Source organism: Aedes aegypti, chromosome 2 (assembly GCF_002204515.2).
Source record: "Aedes aegypti strain LVP_AGWG chromosome 2, AaegL5.0 Primary Assembly, whole genome shotgun sequence".
Classification (NCBI taxonomy): Eukaryota; Metazoa; Arthropoda; class Insecta; order Diptera; family Culicidae; genus Aedes; species Aedes aegypti.
In genome coordinates this window covers 308,271,125-308,293,730 of record NC_035108.1, presented here as the reverse complement: position 1 = coordinate 308,293,730, position 22,606 = coordinate 308,271,125, and the positions used below count along the sequence as shown (strand labels likewise).

At 38.4% G+C, this 22,606-nt stretch overlaps 1 protein-coding gene across 1 annotated transcript in view; it reads right to left on the bottom strand.

Moving 5' to 3' along the window:
- LOC5568825 (protein amalgam) overlaps nt 1-22,606 on the bottom strand; it is a 571,401-nt gene that overhangs the window by 309,575 nt on the left and 239,220 nt on the right. The window contains exon 3 of the mRNA XM_021845648.1: nt 9,465-9,641. The gene's annotated coding sequence lies outside the window, so the exon portion shown is untranslated. The remainder of the gene's footprint in view (nt 1-9,464; nt 9,642-22,606) is intronic.

Here is a 22,606-nt window from a genome sequence, read left to right as displayed (position 1 = left end):
GTTTGTTGATACACGTAATAGTTGAAAAGAGCGTTCAAATTGCTTTAAAACTGATGAAATATCACTTAAATTGCTAAAACTTGTCTTACTTGTACCAATAGTTGCGGTAAAGTGTTCCTATAGTGGAGGATTCCATAAGAAAACCACGGATACCGCAACTATAGGAACACAAATTAAAAATATACCGCAACTAAAGGAACGGTGTACCAATAGTGGAGGTATTATTTTTCACTGACATGCTGTGGGTTACTGCGATGAAATCATTTTTCCCATTAAGTGAATGATCGTTACTTCCTGTTAAAACATTAACATGTGCATTAATTGCGCTTCTTGAATTTAGGTGGTCAAATGAAGTTCCATAGTGCTTAGTACCTCCACTATTGGTACATCTACCCTATGTAATTGCTTGGCATCAAATGCGAATGTTGTTAGATACACGACTGCGTTGATGAGATTTGATAGCTGTTTTCTTCAATCATCATCCATCATTGAAAAAGCAAAGCTACTATGTTCAATTTTGTAACATGTTAGCAATTGTGCCATTTGGCAGCAGCTCTAAATGCAGGGGAATGAGGAATGTCGAATTTCCGACGATTTTTTACAATTTATCTGTAATTCGGATACAAAAATGATGTACTACAATAATGTTCAGAAATAACAAAGGAATGATACTACGGTTGAACTTTTATGATTAGGCATGCGGTTTAAGAATCATGTAGAACAAAAACTGTAGAGAAATGTATGTTTTACAGGTACTTTAATGAACAGAAATCAATTTTATGAGGTCAAAACCATGTTTAATCGGCAAACAGTGTTCTCAAAAGTTGTAAAGTATTAATAATACGTTCAACTAGTGGTATTTATTTTGATTTTCCTTTTTCCAAATTCTCGTTAGAATTTTTGGAATGTAAAAAATAGCCAAAAAACACAAATTCGACTTGAGGCAGCTCCTAATCTTCTCCAAATTGGATGAAAATTTGTCTGGTAGTTTGTTTTAGTATTGCAACTAGGATTAGGGGGTGACTTGTTGAATCCCAGAAATTTTGATTTTTGTGAAACTGTCTAATGAGCACTTCCACAGATTTTTTTATACCTTTATTAGTATAATTCCTTAAATTACATTCACTTCTTGTATCTAAGTGTTCTGTGTTAGAAAACACTATCATTTTAATTGAGCTTGAGTTTGATTGGCCGCCCGTGGTTGCTACTATAGCACTATTTGTGCAAACCAACCAGATGACTGCTTGGGACCAACATACATCCTCAGTGTATAAGTGCTGGTGATCTTCTATTTTAGGCAACAATGGCGCCTGCCACGTCAGACTGCAGACCAATGCGGGGAAGGGGGATGAATTGATTGGGCATTTGAAAGTGGCCCACAGTATACAGGTTATACCCTGCATCTACGCCAGTTCACGCGGGAAGGTGCAGGGGTGGTAATTTTATGGCAGAGAGGCTTGCCGTTTGATTAGCAGACTGCCTCTGTATTAGGCGTAAGGAAAGGCGTGCTATAATGATGGAAGAATGAAAGCGTAAGGAAACGGTTTTTGTCCGTCTCTGGTTCTAGCAATGAATGGATAGATCAACTGTGACATATTAAGAGTGGAAGATAGAAGCAAGAGAAAGATACAACTACAAGAACGAGGAAAGGGACGGACCATGGATTGAACCTCATGACCTTCAGCTTATGCAGCAGAAGCAGTAGCGATCAGACCATTAATACAGTCTCATTAGAAAAAAAACTATCTTCCTAATTTACAAATTTTGTAGAAGTTGTAGAAGTTCATTTTTTTACAGGCGAGTTTATTTTACCTGTCATTAAAAAAAGCTTTCAATTAACTTAACCTAACTTAACCTAAATGTGTAACGCATCAATCGTGGCAATAGAAGATTGCAACGATTCTTGTCTATTTTTTTTTAAATTTTATTCAACATTTGTTCTAATGTTTCAACATTGGATGTTATATGTAGCTCATTGGTACTATTAAAGGGCGGAGCTTCATTTCCAAAATTTTATTTTTAAACCTCTGTAGAGCTTTTTTCCTTTTACAACAGCTAGTCCATATTGGTACAGCATACAACATGGCTGGTCTGATTTTTTTTTTTTGAAGATCAAAAGCTTGTTCTTAAGACAAAGTTTTTATTTTATATTAATAGGAGGATAAAGACATTTTAGGTATTTGTTTCATTCGACATAAACGCCCTCAATGATTTTTGAAAGTTATTTTTTTATCTATCATGAGCCCTAGATACCTAACTTCATCTAACCAATTTGTTGGAACTCCTCTCAACGTGACAATAGAAGACGAAGGTTTCAAATAAAGAGCTTTTGGATTTTGTGTGAATATCGTAAATTGAGTTTTGGAACCATTAGGAGAAATCTTCCATTTTTGCAAGTGTGAAGGAAAACTATCCAAACTGTTTTGTCCTTTGGCGGTGAGGCCTGTGCCATTCGCAAACACAGAGTTTTGAAATCCCTGGGGTAAGTCAGATGTGAAAATATTGTATAATATTGGCCCCAGTTAAGACAAAAAGTTACTATTGATGCCTATTATTCAATAAGTATCGAACTCGGTAAAAGCATGTCAACAAACTATGCTATAGAAATACCTGTTTTCATGTAAACTCTGAAGACAAACAACTATTAGTAAAGCTTTGAAGTTCGAGTAACCAAATTGTAAAGCCCATTAATCGATCTCCATCTGCATGCATTTTCCTAGATAGCAACAATCAATTATCCTGCCACTTAATGCCTGAGACGAGGCAGTCAAAAGTGCACTCGACCCGTGATGCATTAAATCTCTACAACAACTGTGCACCTGCTAGCTTAGCTCTATGCACACAATCCTTTAAGTAAGAACCAACGAGGGGAGCACAGGATTTCCAGCAGTTCCCCACCCCCACCCATCGCTTTGACAGCAGTTCCTTTTAACCGGAATGGGATTTATTTATGTAACACCAGATTCATCTTTTTCTCACGTGTTCACGTCAGGTCCCGATGCAAGGACCGGGAACCAACCACCGGAATCGTTTCCGCTTATAGCCCATTGATAAATGGGTGCATAAACGTAAATATCTATAAGCACATATTCCCTTTCCGTGGAAGATGCCTTCCAGGAAAACCATGAGCCGACAGTAAACACCGCCATCCGAGCTGGATGTTTCACTTTTTGCATCCTTCAGAAGCCCAGGTCGCATCCGACGAATGACGACGACGTCGTCGAGGGCGTAACGAAAGCATATTCAGATGCATGGGCGTAGCCAGAGGGGGAATAAGGGTAAAAATCATTTTAAACTTCTCGAAGATTGTCTCCAGCAATCATGTTAGTAAAATTCACTTACCAATTATGCTATTGAAAAAGATGTTGTTACAAATCTAAAAGTTTTCAAAGGTTTAATCGCAATGGATCTTGAGAGGAATCTACTAAAAAACTGTTGTGCTACTGAAAATGTTTTTGTCAAGTACATATATTGCCAGTAGATTAACAAGTTGAGTTATTTACTCGTCAAAGAATCCCTTTCAAGCAAATTTCACTTGTTTCCCTAGGAATTGCTTCTGGGTTTCCACATTGTATTCCTCTAGAAATTTTCCCTGAGGATATTTAATGAGTTTCTCCACTCCAGAGTTTATTCCAGGGATCAAGACGGGATATGAACTCCTGTTTACGCCATGTTTCTCACTGTCTCTACGAATGAGGCCATCGACGCACATTATTGTAAAACTTATATGAATCGAAGTAAGTCATACATTTGACCAACTATACTTGATTCAAACGTCTTTACCTCATATCCTCAGCATGTCTGGTCACCGCTCTCGACGATCGTCGTGGAAACATATGGGCGGATACCGACCGTATATGCCTGATCAGATGTCAGGTCAACTCGATCAGGAAGGCACTAAAATACAATTAGATCAACGATAGTTTTATTAGGATATCCTGATGAAATGTTTTCTGCAAACAATTCATCAGATTACCAAAACAAATTATAATTTATTTTCAATACAATAAATAGAAGAGCTCCTGAGATTTTTTAACTAAATCGACATAGGGTGGATATAACCAGACATTGACTCGACATCGACTCACCTACATTTTGATCACCGACCCGACGCTGACCCCAATGTAAACTTGATATTGGTTTGACACCGTGTACAATTTAACCCGACATCTGCTAGACATATCATGTGGGAATCAGCCCATATGTTCCCTTTGTGGACTAAACGGCCTTCTACCCATCAGCCCACGGTCGTCTTAAGGCTCAAGAATCCATGATTCAATCATCAGCAATCATCAATATTTGAAAATCATCGTATTTCAGATAGCAAGTGCAATGCAATGATAGATTTTCTTTAGCATTACTACGATTTTGAGAAAAAAAACATGTTTTGAAAATTTGTAAAACAATGATGGTTATTTTCCTCTCAAACGTGGCCACACATACTGAGAGGAGGAGGTAAAAACGTCTGCATCAGAAATAGAAGTAAGAACTGATTCGATTCACACAAGCCCCTTATGTGCGTTGATAGCAAAGACGAAATAAAAACTTCCATGTTCTTTGCAGTTGCGCAAAATTTAATAACAGTCAAGGTAATCAAACAAAATCTAGAATGCCATAATAAGTGTACTGCGATCTGTCGAACTTGGGTACCTTTTGTAGGGTTGGCACGGTGCTCCCCTGACCGTTATTATCAGAAAAAATCTCCATCAAATCTGTGCTCACCAGTCGTTTTCTATAGCTAACCTACATGTCCGGGCAAAATTTAAAAAAAAATCGTAGGACCAGTTTTGAAGTTACGCCCTTTTGATTGTATAAGTCCACTAAATCAAAGGAAATCTGAGATATTTAAACGGGTTTGCATTGACCGTGATTAGCAGAAGAAATATATCATAGAAATTTGAATCAAAGTTGGTTTATTTAGTTACTTGTTATTTCTAGCTGTTAAAAATGCAGAATTTGACGCTTCTAGCCAATTTGCGTGAAAGATTGCCGATTTGTTATTTTTGTTACGCTGTGTATATATGCCCTTCATTAGTTTATGATCGAGTAAATTGATTTGAGTTGTGCATACATCCACATGAATCCTAGTGACTATTTTGATTGAAAAGACGTTATAGACCATGGATCACAGCAAGCCAAGCGCGCGAACAGGCGTGTTTCAAACCAACTGTCACGAGTTTTTTCCTCTCCGCGTATAATTTCAACTCGGCTGACGTGTTCGCAAGAGAACAAATGTTCAATCGATTTGACTAATATGTTTAACAATTATAACTAACGCTGCGCCAGTTTTATAACTGATCGATTAGTGATAAAAAAAATACACGTCGATATATCGTTTCGGTTGGTGGAAGTGAAAATCCAAATCAGTACTAATATTTATATATGGAAATCTATGTAGTGCTGCCCGGAAAGAATTCAAATCATAATTGTGTTAAAAGTCAACATTATTTAAATAATAATTCTAGACGAATCAAAGAAAAGTTATGTTATATTTCTATTCCTAATTGCTATTCAAATGGTGCCACTGGTGAAGGAAACTGGAAGTCACCCCTTTGGATAGCAAATTCAACTTAGATAATTTACTGAGTTTGTTCCGATATACTTTTTAAAGGTGTTTTTTTATCGAGAACTGGAGTCGATTAATTTGTGTTGCATTATGGGTGGGTCTTCATGTCTTTGCCGAGAGCGAGGAGAAATACCTGTGTAAAAGGAAAATCAACACATGGGGTATGCATTAACATTCTTAGCAACGTCACTCCCAACGATTTTATTTATTTTCATAAAATGAAACGGTTTGTACGGTTGTCCCCGTTTCTTAAACTAAAAATTCAAATATTTGCGTTTATCATATTATTTATACGTGGATAATTTGATAGCCGTATTGTATTTAAATTATATTCAAACCCAAAACTGCACAGTGAGCCTGGTCATTTGGCCATATCACGGATATGCTGCAAATATTATTGCTGACAAGAAAATACCAGAACAAATTTCGGTATTTCCAGGATGCTTTTCGATATTGGCTGTGCAAGCACTTCGAATGGAATAGAATAGAAAAGAGACGTTTTAGACCATCCATTTAAAATAAAGACGAGTAGCGATTGGAGTTGGATTGCCATTTTGGGGGAGTTTCTAGAGAATTTCTTCATAGAAATTTCAACACGATATCTGTGAGAAATTCGATGATCTAAAAGAAAAAAAAACTAAGGGGTGGTTCTGTTCTGAAAAAAGTCGTAGGTATGCTCAGAAGTATTTGTGAAGAAAATTCTAAAAAATGAAAAGGTGTTCCCAAAACATCTCTGTAGAAATTGTTGAAGAAACCATTAAATGTAATATCCAGAGATGTTCCACAGGAAAGAGATTAATGAAGGATTCCTTCATGGAATTCAAGTAATGTTTGAAGAAGTCCCATAAAATGACCAAGAATGAAGAAATGTTTCGAACAAAACACAAAAAGAGTAGGTATGGACAGCTTAATTTTTGAAACGCATATTGAATTAATTCCTGAAACTGCAAAAACATCTCGAGTACCCCTTAATCATTTATCCTAGTGATATTCCAAACACTCAGGAGTGATGAAGTGCAGGTGGAATCAATCTTAGAGATTTCATGGAGAATCTTTTTGAAGTCTTAATATAAGGTACACCAGAGCAATTTAAAAAAGCTAGTTTTGATAGTGTAATGTAAATAAGATGCAATAAGTTTCAATGGGAAACTTCCTTATGGTTTGAACGTTCGCAGAAAATTTTGATTAAACGAATTACTATCCATTCAAATACTTATGCATTTTATCTTTTTCCACCCGTTTTGGCTCACCCCGGTGCACCTTAATCCAATGCACTATGGTCCAGAATGAAACATTAGACAAAAACGATCTTGTACAAAGTTGTTTGTTTTAGTAAGGTCCTTTGTTTGGTGTTATTGAAAATTAGGATGGACCACATTCTCATATAAGTTGTGTAACTAACTTTCTCATTTGTAGATATTGTAGTATACATGCTCCAGCAAAGTTGTATGCCATTCAATTTCAAGCAACTTTGCCAAAAAAAGTTTTTTTGTATCTCTTAAATTGACCGATTTAGAGCTTATTTCCTACGTTGACATAGGGTGGTCCGAACAAAACTGGTTTTCTGGTTCTTCAAATTTCTCATCATAGTAGTCTATAAAACACTTTTAGAGCTTTGAAAAATGCGTAATTTGGTGAGTGAAGAAACTCGCTATCTCTTTTCGTTTGAGAGTTATTGTTGTTTTTCTCTCAAAAACATGCCTACTGTGGTTGAGATATCTCTGATTGGGGCAAACATAAAAAAAATCTTTTGGCGGCATTCTGAAGATTAAATAAAATTGAATATTATATCAAAAAATTACAGATATGTTATTTTTGTAACTCTAATAAATTGTCTTGAAAAACAAATATTTTTTATCCCAAAAGCTTTAATAACTTTTGAACTAAAATAGATATCAAGACACTTTTTGCATTAAAAATTTGCGTTTTGTTAATTTCTAAAAGTCGTTCATAGACGACTTTGACGAGAAACTAATATTAAAAAACCAGAGTTGAAAAACTTATTTTTGTTGGACCACTCTGCGATGATAAGGCAAACACGCTCTAGATTGGTCAAATTTTGAGCTACAGAAAAACTTTTTTTGGCAAAGTTGATCAAAATTTCAAGTTCTACCGCTTTGCCCAAGAGTATATACCAGTATTTTTACAAATTAAAAAGTTAATTATATGATTTGTGTGATATTGTGGACCACCCTAGTTTTCGGTTCGGTTTTTGACACAGTATGAGAGCATTTATTTTAAGAAACAATTTTGTAGAAGATCATTTTTGTCTAAAATTTTATTTTCATGCTCAAAATGCAAAATAATAAACAAATACATACTATGAAAATCATCAAAATAATTTTAGAGCCCTATCTTTCTTATTTCAGATTTCTCGTCAAAACGGTCTATAAACGACTTCTAGAACTAAACAAAAGGCAAATTTTCATGTAAAAATATTAATGATATCTATTTTAGTTCAAAAGCTATGAAAGTTTTTCTGCTTTTTTCCTTTGTTTTTCAGGGCATTTTATTAGAGTTACAAAAATAACACATCCGTCAAAAGATATTTTTTATGTTTGCCCTAATCAGAGATATTCACAATCAAAGTAGGCATGTTTTTGAGAGAAAAACAACAATAACTTCCAAACGGAAGGAGATAGCGAGTTTCTTCACTCACCAAATTACGCATTTTCAAAGCTCTAAAAGTTGTTCAAAGACTACTTTGATGAGAAATAATTGAACACTCTAGAGCCAGAAAACCAGTTTTGTTCAGACCACCCTATGTCGCCGTAGGAAATAAGCTCTAAAACGGTCAATTTAAGAGATACAAAACAACTTTTTTTGGCAAAGTTGCTTGAAATTGAATGATTTACAACTTTGCTGAAGCATGTATAATATAATTTCTACAAATAAGAAAGTTCGTTACACTATTTCTAAGAAAATGTGGTCCACCCTAATTTTCAATAACACCAAACAAAGGACCTAACTAATACAAACAACTTTGTAGAAGGCCGTTTTTGTCTCATGTTTCATTCTAAAGCTCAAAATGCATCTTTCCGCGTAAAACTGATTCCTTGACCACTGTGCAATGGTTAGGTACAACAAGGAACTTTGAATGATCTTGAGTGTCTAACTGACCAAGTCAAAATTTTGTCAATCGAATCATCTGATTGTATTAATTTGGAATTGCCTAACCCGATTTCTGTTCAGAAGTCGTGCTGTGATATTTTCTACAACACAGGTGAGAAAATCTCGCTTTGGGCGGTGATCAACTCGTTCCCTTGATGCTTCTACTAGATAACTCGAAAATCCAAATTTCGAACTATTCAACATTGAAAGTTTGACCATTTTACCAGGTAATTGATAATCACAGATAAAATGATTGAAAAGTAATCGTGTTTACTTTGAATCACACGCTTATGATCTGTGAATATCTCGCAAATTTAATTAAGATTTATGTTTCGAAAAATTGGACTTTAAAAATCGAAAGTTCGAGTTATCTAGTTGTAGTATTAAGGGAACGAACAGTCCGACGTCCGGAAAGTAAAAGGGAACCTGTTTCATGTGCAGAATTCGTTTTGGACTTTTCTTAGGTCACTGTGGAACATAAGGGTGGATTTTAATGTTTCATGCATAACGGGTACAGTGTAATTTATGAATTAAATAACCAAATAAGGTAGAAGTAGCCTCCCTAGATAAAAATCCTGATTACACCCATGCACAGATGAAGCCCCATCTCCGTGTCGGCAGTGAAAAGATTGTGTTGTATTTTCCAGCCACCGCATCCATAGGGCACTCCACTAGCTACTGCTTGGCAACTTATATTTAAGTAAAGGATTAACAGCTCAACCTCAGTCAGCCTTTGGACCCTCTGTTATCCCATCCATGGAGAGGGTGAATCCATGCACCTACATACCTGACTGAGTGCGGTGATTTTTCGTCGCCCTGTTCAGCTTATCCGGGGAAGAGATGACGTGCCGGACCATCAGCTGCTGCTGTTTCCGCATGTGACAGACACCGTAATCGGCTTAGCTACCTAACGCTGCCCTCAAATCCTGTCTCGTCGCACTGTGAGATTTCTTCGGTTGATAACCTTAAAAGAAGAAATAAGGAGGAGAAGCATGATTTTTTTTTGGGACTTTCATCAGTCGATGGGATATAATTATGCTCAATCATAACACTTTGAGCAGTTTGAGATAAACCACTTACAAACTTAAGATAGAAGAAGGCAATAAAAAATAAATGAATTAGAATGAAATTGAAATAAAGGTTTTTCGGAATTGGGAAATAAAAATATAAGAAAAATAAAACGATTAAAACCTGGAAGTTGAAAGTGTGTACTATTTCAATTTGAGACTCACTAGTCCAATTGAAAATCAAGTAACTTAAGATTTTGGAAGCATTCTCAATCAAAAGAATATTTTCTACAGTTTCTAGGCGACTGATTTGAATAAAGTGATAACTATTATTAAAAAATTCAAAAACATGAAAGCCCCTGGTGATGATGGAATATTCTACAGCCTCATCAAGAAACTTGCAGAAAGTAGCTTATCATTCTTAGTTGATATATTTAACATTTTTTTTTCAATTGGCATATTTTTCTGACAAATGGAAAAATGCTAAGGTTGTACTAATTTTAAAACTAGGTAAAAATCCTACAGAAGCTTCTAGCTATCGTCCAATCAGTTTGCTCTCCTCCATCAGTAACTTTTTGAAAAGGTTATTTTGAACAGAATGATGGTCCACATCAACGATAATTAATTTTTTTCCAATGAACAGTTTGGATTCCGCCATGGACATTCGACCACTCATCAACTTTTACGTGTGACAAATTTGATTCGTTCTGAAGGCTATACTACTGGTCTTGCACTTCTAGACAAAGAAATTTTCTTGAGATAATTAGGCAAAACAATAATGAAATTTCAAAAAATGATAGGAGTAATGTGTTAATAGTTATAGTATCTAAAACTCGATGTGATGAGCTGATTATGCTAACACATTTGATCAGTTTCAGATAAACCACTTATTAACTTAAAAAAAAACACCGCCTCATCCATCAAAATGGCTCCCGAGTTAAAAAGCGTTTAACCAATCTGACCTGGTCCGACACGCAAACTTCGCCGGAGTAAAAAAAAATTGCACCAACAGCGTCACTAACTTTCTACCGGAATCCTCTACCAATAGGAAGGGATATGTATTCTCAATCGAAGTTGAAGAGGAAATAAATGCAAGAGTACTTAGTTCCCTGCAGCTGGCACCTTTTGACCCACCCCCAACTTCCCCCACCCATCGCTCTCGGACAATAGAACTGCACTTGCTTTTTTATCGGAAAACTTTCACCACACCGTTTCCACACGACGAGAAGATTTATTTCCATTTGGTGCTCGGGCTGCACCTTGTTGGCTGGACGGAATTTTACACCTGCACTTCGTTCGACAGTAGTTTTTCCTCGATTCGCTCTATTCATTCAAAAACTTTTCGTTTTTGCGAGCGCTAGGTGTGAATGGCTTTTTTCTCTACAGCGCACTCGATTCAGGAGTGGAAATCGGTTCAGTATCAGTAAGTATCTGAAACTGGCGGCGAGCGGACGAACTTGCGAGGCCAGTAATTTCAGAGCTGTTGATGTAGATTTACCGGAGTAAACGTGCTGCAGAAGCCAATCTATCGGCGTTCCTATTAGCTGTGCAAGTCATGGCTGTTTGTTCGTCAACTTGCAGAGCACATTCTAGTGGTTGGAACGAGTTGCTCAGGATTTGTAAATGAGTTTCTAGCAAATTTTACAGAAAGTTTCAGTGTGTTAGTTCCAGTTGGGAGTTTGTAATGCGGACCTTCAAAAATTATACTTGAGACATAATAAAAGCTAATTTCGAAATTCTTGCTCCCCTTTGCTTAAAAGATTTTTATTCTGGTAAATAGCATCCTCCCAAAATTTGAAATGATTTGTGATAAATTTGACTGTGCACATGTCATTTGGAGTTTATATGGAGATAACTATGGAAAATGTTAACCTTTTGTGTTCAGCCCTTTATCTCTTCGTCGTAATATTTTATGGAAAAGTGAACGAATTCTTCTTATGTGAAATCCTTCCAGCTCCAACTTTGCCGAAGTCCACATTTTGATTAGATGTAAGGATAAATTGTTATTTATCATCATAATGGGGACTATGCACCTGAATAGAAAAGTAATTGCCTAAACAGCAAAAAAAATCCTAAGTTTACGTGACACGTAAACTTTTATGATAATCATGTAAAACGAGTTATAACTGAATATTCAACGATAAATAATGTAAACTGTCTCATTGCTTTCGAAAATGCTTGCAATCTTGATCGAAACTGAAACATTTCATGACCTTCTATCCAACATTCGCCAATATTGCATGCTTTCTTACATCCAGAAAGTGAAATGGCATACAAGAATGCTCGGTTTACATGATTCTACGCTGAATATTCTGTCATACATAATGCACATGGATGGATCGACGGCTTGTCATTGGATGTGCATTATTTATGATTGAATTTTCAGCGTGAAAATCATGTAAATCAAGCCGTTTTGCATGCAACATTCTTTAAGAGATAGCCCTCGTGCGTTAAAATACACTCAAATAAAGATTTAAAAAAAATTCTTTAAGAGAAGACATTTCGTGTTCAATGTTAAGGATTTTGCTAGCAATGAATGTTGGATATAATAGATGTGTTTGTAGGTTTTATCATGGAATAATATATGAGAAATGGCTTTGCATGATTAGAGCTAAATTAACGTTTCGTGTAAATCTAAGATTTTTTTGGTGTGTATCTCGATGCGTGGAAAATTTCTTGTAAAAATGTTCAAGAAAACATTTTCCATTGATCGCAATACGCAGTTTAAAAGAAATGTCAATTCAAATGGAGCTCATTGTAGAAAATTTCTTGGCCAATTTTTCCGTAGAAATTATTACTTTTCTTGAGTGGAACAGGATACTAAGCTTAAAGTGGTGCTGCTAGTGAGAAAAAATCCTGGCTACTATATTCAATAGCAAAAAAAAACAATGTTGCTCTGAAAGTTGTTGATTGATCATTTTAGCATGATTCAGACTGTGTAACTAAAAACAACAAATTATCCTCACGTCCCATCAAAATGAAGTCATCGGCAAAGTTGTAGTTGTGAAGATTTCACATGAGAAGAGTTTATTTCACTGTTTGTTATGCTGCTTAACCATAAGGGAGCAAAAACTTCAAAATATGCATCAATGTACTACAACAATGTATCAACGCCTCATTTTACCAAATGGGGACATGGAGAAAATGACAAAAAAGAGATCCAACCATCGTCATCGCGAGAACTGATGACGATGATTGAATTCTCCCAGGTCTCTCGTCATTTTATCGGCTGTTCTCCATGTAAGAAGCGGTGATCATCGTCCTAGTGCCAGCGTGGGACTCTAAACAGTGCTGTGCACGATGATCCTCCGGCGAGACAGGGGGTTGGTGCAGGCCTTACAAGCCAGCCGTAAAAACCACCAGTACAGGTAGCATACAATGTAAATTCGTACCGGAACAATCTGCATAGACCCAGGCATCGAAAACGGACTAACGATTGGAAACTCGGATCATGGAATGTAAGTTTCTTAATTTCTTGGGAAGTACCGTAATTTCGGGTGAAATTGATCATTTTTCACGGTTTTTCTAGTCTGTTTTCTATAATGTTAACAATGTCAAACAACTAAATGCAGGAAAACAAGTACGAAGGTAAACCTCATCGACTCATATACCGAAATTTTCAAACAAATGTCATTTTAGTGTTAACAAATATCTCTAAAATAAAAAATTAATGGATCTCATTTCGGGGTGAAATTGATCACTTGTCAATGCCATTATTGTTAGTTTTTAAAACATACATGGTAAATTTGAGCTCCCTGAATCCGAATATGCTTGTCAAATTCTTAACAATGCAATATTTATATAAATAACGAATAGTCAAATTTCAAGAATTACGCGGAAAACGCCTAAATGTATGCAATTTCCTAAGGAATTCAATGATATCTAACAGAAATTCAATTATTTCAACCATATGAGCTAATTGGTACGAGTTTTGGTGATGAAATCTGGTTTGGGGATATATCTCAAGCATTCTCACAAACTTTCGGGTTTATACCATGTTCAAATCCTTGCTTAGAAATAGAAGTTCATAGGTGTTTGTCAATAGTGCAACGTGCATGATCTTGAAATTTTACATTATTGTCATAGTAATAAACGCATAGTCTTTAACGCAAAAAACTTCACAACACACAATGCGACAATAGTTACAACAAACAACGTTCATTTACTGCAGCTTACATTGATATTTGTGCTCCATTACGCATAAATAAAATCGTGTGATACGATGATCAATTTCACCCTTCTGATCATTTACACCCGATTTTACGGTACCCGCAATCTTTCCGAATTATTGAGGGTCCGCATGTTCGACATCGTAGCGCTGTAGGAAGTTTGTTGGAAAGGAATGGTTATACCATCTACCAGAGCTGCGGCAACAGACATGAGCTGTGCACAGCTTTTATCGTGATGGGTGAAATGCAGGGGCGCGTGATTGGGTGGTGGCCAATCGACAACAGAATGTGCAAATTGAGGATCGAAGACCGTTTGTTCAATATCAGCATAATCAACGTGCACAGCCCTCACCTAGCAAGTGACGATGACGATAAGGACGTTTTCTACGAGCAGCTGGAACGTGAATACGACGGCTGCCCAAGCCATGATGTCAAAATTGCTATCGGAGATTTGGCCAGGAGGACGAATTAAGACCGATTATAGGGAGGGAACTTCAGCGCTCACCAGCTTACGAACGAAAACGGCCTAAGACTGATTGATTTCGCCGCCTCCAAAAACATGGCCATACGTAATAGGATCCAGCACAGCCTCCCGTTTCGGTACACCTGGAGATCACCCCAACAGACTGAATCGCAAATCGACCACGTTTTAATTGATGGAAGACACTTCTCGGACATTATCGACGACAGAACCTATCGCGGCGCAAGCATCGATTCGGACCACTACCTTGTGATGGTTAAGGTGATTATAAAACGAAGCCAAATTTTGAATTTTCAAGTGCACAAGACGAGAGAACCTGACAACAGTTCGCGTTGAAAACCAATCAAATTACTTGTTTGCTGGTGGTGACCAATGGGATAGATTTTCAACGCGAAGCGCTGTTTGGTTCTCAAGTCTTGTGCTCTTAAAAATTTGCGGTGTGGCTTCGCTTTATAATCACCTTAAAGTGCGCCAACGACTCTCCGTTGTGAACAACATTCGGTACCGACGCCCGCCACGGTGCAATCTGGAACGAATCAAGCTACCCGCAGTCGCAACTGGTTACGTGCAAAACCATGAAGCAGCGTTGCCGGAAGCGCGAGAGAGCTCACCGAAGTCCCTCTTGAGGAATGCTGGAGTAGTCTCAAAGCAGCCATTAACAACGCAGCGGAAGGTGGCATTGGGTTCGTGGAAGAAAATCGACGGAACGGTTGGTTCGACGCGGAGTGTCAGACGGTTTTGGGCGAGAAGAATGCAGCGCGGGCGATGATGCTACAGCAAGGCACCCGTCAAAACGTGGAACGATACAAACCGAAGCGAAGACAGCGAACCCATCTATTCCGGGATAAAAAGCGCCGCCTGGAAGAGTTGGAGTGCGAAGAGATGGATCAGCTGTATCGTTCTCAAGAAACACGTAAGCTCTACTATAAACTAAATGCATCCCGCAAGGACTTTGTACCGCGAGCCGAAATGTGCCGGGATAAGAATGGAGGTATCTTGACGAGGTGATCGAAAGGTGAAAGCAGCACTACGATGAACACCTAAACGGCGCAGAGGAGGAAGATCAAGACAGCAGGAGGAATGGCTTCATCAGTACGGCGGATGAGGGAGACGTGCCAACTCCCACAATAGGCGAAGTTAAGGATGCTATCAAACAGCTCAAAAACAACAAAGCAGCTGGAAAGGATGGTATTGGAGTGGAACTTATTAAAATGGGCCCGGACAGGTTGGCCACTTGTGTGTACCGATTAATAGCCAGGATCTGGGATACAAACCAGCTACCGGAGGAGTGGAAGGAGGGAATAATATACCCAATATACTAAAAGGGTGACAAGTTAGAATGTGAGAACTATCGAGCGATCACCATTCTTAACGCAGCCTATAAAGTGCTTTCCCAGATCATCTTCCGCCGTCCATCACCACTAGCAAGCAGATCTGTGGGAAGTTACCAAGCCGGTTTTGTGGACGGGCGATCGACGACAGACCAAATATTTATGTTGCGGCAGATCCTTATAAACAAATTTAAATAAATGATTTTGTTTAGGCATCAAAGAACATGAACCGTGCTGCCATATGCCTTAGATATCGAAGACGGTAGAAATAGGAGGAAATTGTTGAGGATAATGGGATAAGATGTTCCAACTTATTACGTATTTTTGTACATTGTGGGAAAATTTCACTAAGGAAGATTAAACCTGGTTTGTTCCCACATAACATCTATGAAGTTTTGTTATTGCTTTCAAATTATATAAAAAAAAAGATATGTAGTATAGTGTTGTGTCATGAGATAGAGTAGGTAATGTCTGAGAGGATTTGTGAATAATAAAGGATTGTTAATTAGTATTCCGAAATAAGCTATTGTTTTTGTACTCTGCTACAAAAGGTTGTATGGTTCTCCAGATTAGATTGACGATTTGAGGTCTGGTTTAGACTCATTTTACCTTAAATGTGAACTTAATTTGTCAAACTTTATTTCATTTCTACCTACATCTTATACCGTGTGATCATCTTTTGACAGAAAGGAATTTAATGAAATTTTCGTACCTAAAACACATCTAACACGGCATTTTAGTCGCAATCATTATCGTAAGGCTCAGTCAGACCGAAGACAATCCACTATTTCATTTGTTCCAAAGCAATTCCGACAAGTGCTTCCAAAAGTAAGAAATCAAACAGCCACATTTTATTTTACAGCCGACATTGAACATTTTTGAATAACGACCGACGCGCATCAACAAATCAAGCGTAGAAGCACAACACCTGTGTGCATGTTAAAAGGTGCCATGCCGGTGCCAAAAACATGTTCCCAACGGTACGCACAACACATGCTGAGCAGTTCAAACATCCAACAGGTGAGTCAGAGCGCCTGCAAGAGTAAACGATTTCCCAGTTACTTTCGCTCGGTTTTTTAATGGCCCCAGTCAAGAAAGCTACATTCGCAAGCAAGAACACCACAAAACCGCCCTCTTAGAGGTTTAACTCCGCAACATGTAGAGAAACTATTACGTTTATCATACATTTGCACAGAAATGAGAGGAAAACACTGGATCCTTACTACTCGCAGACGTATCACTGCGAAAACGGCATCTGAGCATTTAGAATGCAGCTGTTTCGAGGAAACAAGTTGAAGTTGCATTGCTGCTGCATACACACTATTTCTCGGGAAAAAATCTACACTACAAACGCCGTCAGCTCTCCTATGAATGGAAATGGAGAAAAACTGCGGTTTAACTCTCATTATTTATATTTGTTCTAAAGCTATTAAAAGTTACACATGGTACCTGTAGCGAATGAATGCGAAGCAGCCTCGCGTTGCCCTGTTTCAAGGTTTGGTGGTGTGGTTTAACCTCGCATGCAGTCTAGGGTGGCCCACAATGACCGAACTATAAGCAACTTGTAATATTTTTTGTCCTAAACTTGTTCATTTGGACTCCTAGAGGCTATTGTGAAAATTTGAGCGGGATTTGTCATATCTAAGAGGGGATGTTTAAACGAGTTTTAAATTGGTGTATTTTCTCCAGAAAAAAAAAATCAAGATCGTTTAGCATACCCAAGAGTTGACAGATTCCACTTATTTTTTTTTTTCAATTTCTCGTCGTAATTGGCTGTTTTTCATCACGCCAATCTGTCATGAAACGGCCTACTTTCCTGCACTGAAGTATGCTGTGCGGGAATAGTCATTACGCATCTGAGACCTGTGCTGTAATGATTCATTACGTAAAGCTTTCTCATTACGTAACTGTTCTGAGTTGCGTAATGAATGATTACACAACAATTTTTCAGAAATTGTAAAATAATAGTGAATGCATTCCGATATAATAGTAGTTTACGGAACAAGTTGCAGAATGAAGATTTTTACAGCACGAGTCTTAAATTTATTCTACGAGGCTTGCCGAGTAGGATAAATACGACGAGTGCTGTAAAAATCGAGTTCTGTAACGAGTTACGTACAACATTTTTTGCAATTTCGTAGAAGACCACTTGAGGGTATCAAAAATAATTTCGAAATGCATTCACCATTATTTTACAAATTCCGAAAAAAAATTGTGTTATGATGCTCAAAACAGTTGCGTAATGAGAAAGCATTGCGTAATGAATTATAACAGCACTGATTTCAGTTGCGTAATCACTATTCCCGCACTGCATACTTCAGTGCCGGAAATTAGGTCGTTTCATGACAGATTAGCGTGATGAAAGACAGTCTATTACGATGAGAAATTGCAAAAACTACTATTACAGTAGCTTCTGGAAGATGAACATATTTGGCAGTGGGACTCAATAGTTTTACAGTTTTTTTTTTATTTAGTTAAAAATGGGCTACTCTAATGCATTCACTTTGCCGTCGTCGTCGTCGGGCGGATAGCTGCAATGGAAACTAAACATATCCGTTTAGGAAAGCGAAACCGCGTGGCACCTGTGGAAAAGCGCGATAAAGAGCCATAAACGTTAACGTTTATTGATATTTACTTCTGTTGGCTCACAACACATGATGCGATGATACTACGGTGCACCGACAGCTAAAAGTGTACCTTTTACGAATGCTGTTTTTTTTGCATAGAATGTTAACTTTTGGCGTTTTGGTTGAACCACTTTCGGGGGTAAGTGATACAGTTATCTCTATAGATACCATCATTCGTTTTCGCTGACGCCAGTATTCTAGGTACTGCACTACTATTGCTTCATGGAGGAAATTTTAAATTACATGGTTCATAATTACCCAAAAATTCAGGTGAATTTCGTATATTTAAAATAATCCAATGGAGCAAGTCAAAAAACTTTCCCGCATCAAACAAACAACAGTATTGATGAAAGCACCATTTAACATGAACTGTAGTTCTAAGTCAAACGTCGAACCGAGTGCTTGATGTTAAGGAAACATTATGCCTACAATATTAGATAATCTATGACACTTCGCGATATGTATCAAACCATCGAAGCTAACAGTTGAAACGGAGGTAGTTAAGCCACCGAAGGACGACATTTCACACTTGATGTGTGCCTTTCCTTTCACGGTCTTGGCGTGCAGTTCCCTTTTAAGGACGGCCTCGCGACCGGCGCTTCAATCACAAGCAATGAAAAGAGCAACTAGCTATCTGACAAACAACGGCCGGATGAACGTGGTTAGGTTAAGGTGTCCCATTCATCAAACTGTGCCACTCCTCCGATGTTCTCTTTCAACTCCCACACCCATTCAATGAAGGGGTCCCGTAGGCTGTGCACTGAATCCCTCCAGAAAGAGGAAGCAAAGGATGATATCGCAACCGTGAGCCACTCGTTGCGGTGGACTCGTCCGTCCCATGTCATCGTGATGTCACCACCGTTCGACAAGAGCCTCCGGTAATGATAAGGCGGAAAATGGGAAAGCTTCACTCTGCCTTCATCGCACAGTGGTACCGCCCATTGACCAAAACTTGGGAGAAAAATTGTTTAATTTTTCAATTTCTTGCCTATAGGCAAGAATATATTCATTGATCTATCACTTTCGTTACATATTCAACAATTATTTGGGACTGTTTACTTTACATAAAGCTGTGGACCTACCGAACGAGGAAAGATTAAAAAGGCTGTCAGCGTCAGCCGCTGATGAACTGTCAGGCTGCTGGAAACGACGCTTCTCAATCACAGAAATAAGCAGCTTCACTAATCGATCCTCCGAGTACTTCCGAAATTATGGGAGGATGATAATAGGTCAATTCTGGAGTACACTAAAACCTCAATTTACGAAGTCTTTTTTTTTACGCTACCTCAATTTAAGTCACTTTTTTTACGCAGTGCGTAAATTGAGTTTAGACAATTATGTGGGAAATTATTGACCTCCGATTGGGGAAAACCATTGGAAACCCATGTAATATGGGTATTTTCGGAACAGGCAGGACGAGGGGATGACGAAAATCGATGTCCGACGCTATTTTGGAATCCAAAATGGCGACCTCTGGTTTGGAAAAACCGTTGGAAACTCATGCAATATACACTGATAGGCATAATAAAGTGCCCACCCCACCAGTTTTCGAATTTCTCTCAATGATTTGGTTCAAATTAAAGTTAACACACTTAAATCTTTTTTGATATTTTATTTTTGATATTCTTTTAAAGTTGCACTTACGAAATTTTGATAAAAAAAAAGAATTTCACTCAAAGAAAAAGAAAATCAATTTGTATTGAAAAATAAATAGTGACAAAATAAAGTGCCTACTTCCTTCTTGGCCCCAGCAAACATGGTTTAAGAAAAATAAAAAGCAATTTAAAAGTTAATGTGTCCTCCTTTGGCCTTAAGGACTTGCTGGAGGCGCTTCGGCATGTTTTTCACCAGGTTTTGTAGGTGTTGTGGATCTAGTTTTTCCCAGGCGCGCTCCAAGGCTTCAAAATAATTATTTTTGTTGGTAACACCAGTTTTGTCAACCCTGGCATCTAGAATCGCCCACAAATTCTCGATGGGGTTGAGGTCTGAGCTTTGTGGAGGCCATTCCAGCGGTTTAATCCGACAAGACCGGAAGAAAGACTTGGTGTTCTTGGCAGTATGCTTCGGGTCGTTGTTCTAGAGAAATATGAATTTCTCTTCAAGGCCCGTCTGGATCAGTGAAACCCCCAGATTTTACCGCAAGATGTTGATGTAGGAATCTGCCGTCATTATTCCGTCGATTTTCACGAGGCTTCCTACTCCACTCCATGAAAAACACCCCCAGACCGTCACATTTCCTCCTCCATGCTTCACCGTTCCTTGGATGTGGCGCTCTGCACCACACACGAGCCCGCCGCTTTCCGTAAAACAGCTCGAGCTTCAGGAGCGCTACATCCAAGGAACGGTGACGCATGGAGGTGTGATGTGATGACATGTTCAGTTGGCGACCTCTGGTTTGGAAAAATCGCTGGAAATGGATGCATTATGAGAATTTTCGGAACAGGCAGGACGAGGAGATGACGAAAATCGACACACTTAGATTTTTTTCACGAGCTCGGCTGTGCGAATCTCGGTTTTACTATTTTAACCGTGACTCAGCTAACAAACTGTCCGGTTGCTTAGCAACGAAGCACGATTTACTGATACTCGGCTCTTATTTCCTGAGATCCCAAGAAATATGTTTGCCGACTACTCGGCTGTGCGGATCTCGGCCGAAATTCGGCATTCTGAATTAAGTGTGGATGTTCGACACCATTTTTAAATCCAAGGTGGTGACCTCCGGTTGGAGAAAATCGTTAGAAAATTCATACAATATGGGTATTTTCTGAACGGGCACAACGAGGAGATTACGAAAATCGATGTCCGACGCCATTTTGGTATCCAAGATGGCGACCCCTGGTTTAAAAAAATCGTTGGAAACTCATGCATTATGGGTATTAGCGGAACGGGCACAACGAGGGGATGACGAAAATCGATGTCCGACGCCATTTTGAAATCCAAGATGGCGTTTGGAGAAAATTGTTGTCGAAAATCGATGTCTGACGCCATTTTTAAATTCAATTCACCAAAACATCAATTAATGAAGTCTGTTTTTACGCATATTTAATTGACGTCACTTGTTTAACTATGTAAATTCATGAACATCAGTACAGATCAGTACATTGATCCATTTGCTTATATTGAGGCGAAGTAGGCCGTCATTAAAATTTGTACTGGGCTTCGATGATTGTGGCCAATCCGTTTCAGGATTGCGAGTTAAAGAAAATCACTAGGTTTTGCACTGACATTGCTGAATATGTATCAGCCGTTATGAAGATGAATCGAAGCCATGCCTCAAATTTTCAAGAGCACAAATCTGTAAAACCGTTTGAACTGAAAACCTAATCGATTGGTCACCACCAGCGAGTGACGAATCGATTAAGTTTTCAGCTTTAACGGACATTTGGTTCTCCAGAGTCGTGTTCATGAAAATTTGAGGTTTGGCTCCGATTCATCTTCACCTTGACCTTTCAAATATCACCGCCTCTACTATTCGTGAAGAAATCATCATCAATGTGGAATCACTGATAACATCCACAGAAGTGTTTTTGATAGGCAAATTTGGCAATTTTCGATGATATTTTCCATCAGATATTTTGTAAGATTGTTCATAACCGTTTTGTAGAACAAATAAAACCACTGTGCATCGCCCTCACCGCTTGCGTGCATCGGAGATAGACCATGGCCAAAGGGAACAGACCGGAAGCGAAGGCAAATAAATAACAACAACTTGATTAAGGAAATCAAATTTCATGGGCTTCCTTTTCAATTTCCATAATTTGCTATTGTCGCCGTGTGCTTACCGCTCGGAACCAGTAGAGCCCAGGTAACCGGAAGAGACAGGATGATAGCACTTCCAAGGAATTGTAGTTCAGGGAAGGAAAGTTGTCTCTCCGAGCAGCACAAGGGATAACGTACCGAAGAGCTCCAAGGATATTTAGAATGTCTATTGGGTGTGAAAACGAATTCTAATGGGGAAAATTGCTTGGCAAATGAAGTCAGTATCCATACCGAGAAACGTTTCCCACATAGGGAGTAACGAAGTGGAATAATCAAATGAATTTCAAATTACGTCTGTGGTTCTCGATTCGAGTTTCGGATTCGCATCCTAATGCAGTAGTCAGTTTTACGAACCTGAAACTAAAAAAGTTCTCATCATTTTTAAACCGCATCGCCCAGCTCCGGAGCACGAAAAACTACTTGAACTTTTTGCAACCAGGACCAAATCCCATAAATATGATATGACACTGACACTGGATAGTGTGGAAGTGCCTCCGCTCCGGTCCATTTCAGTTTCAATGCAGAACAGTAGGGTACGAAAGCCACAAAACACCC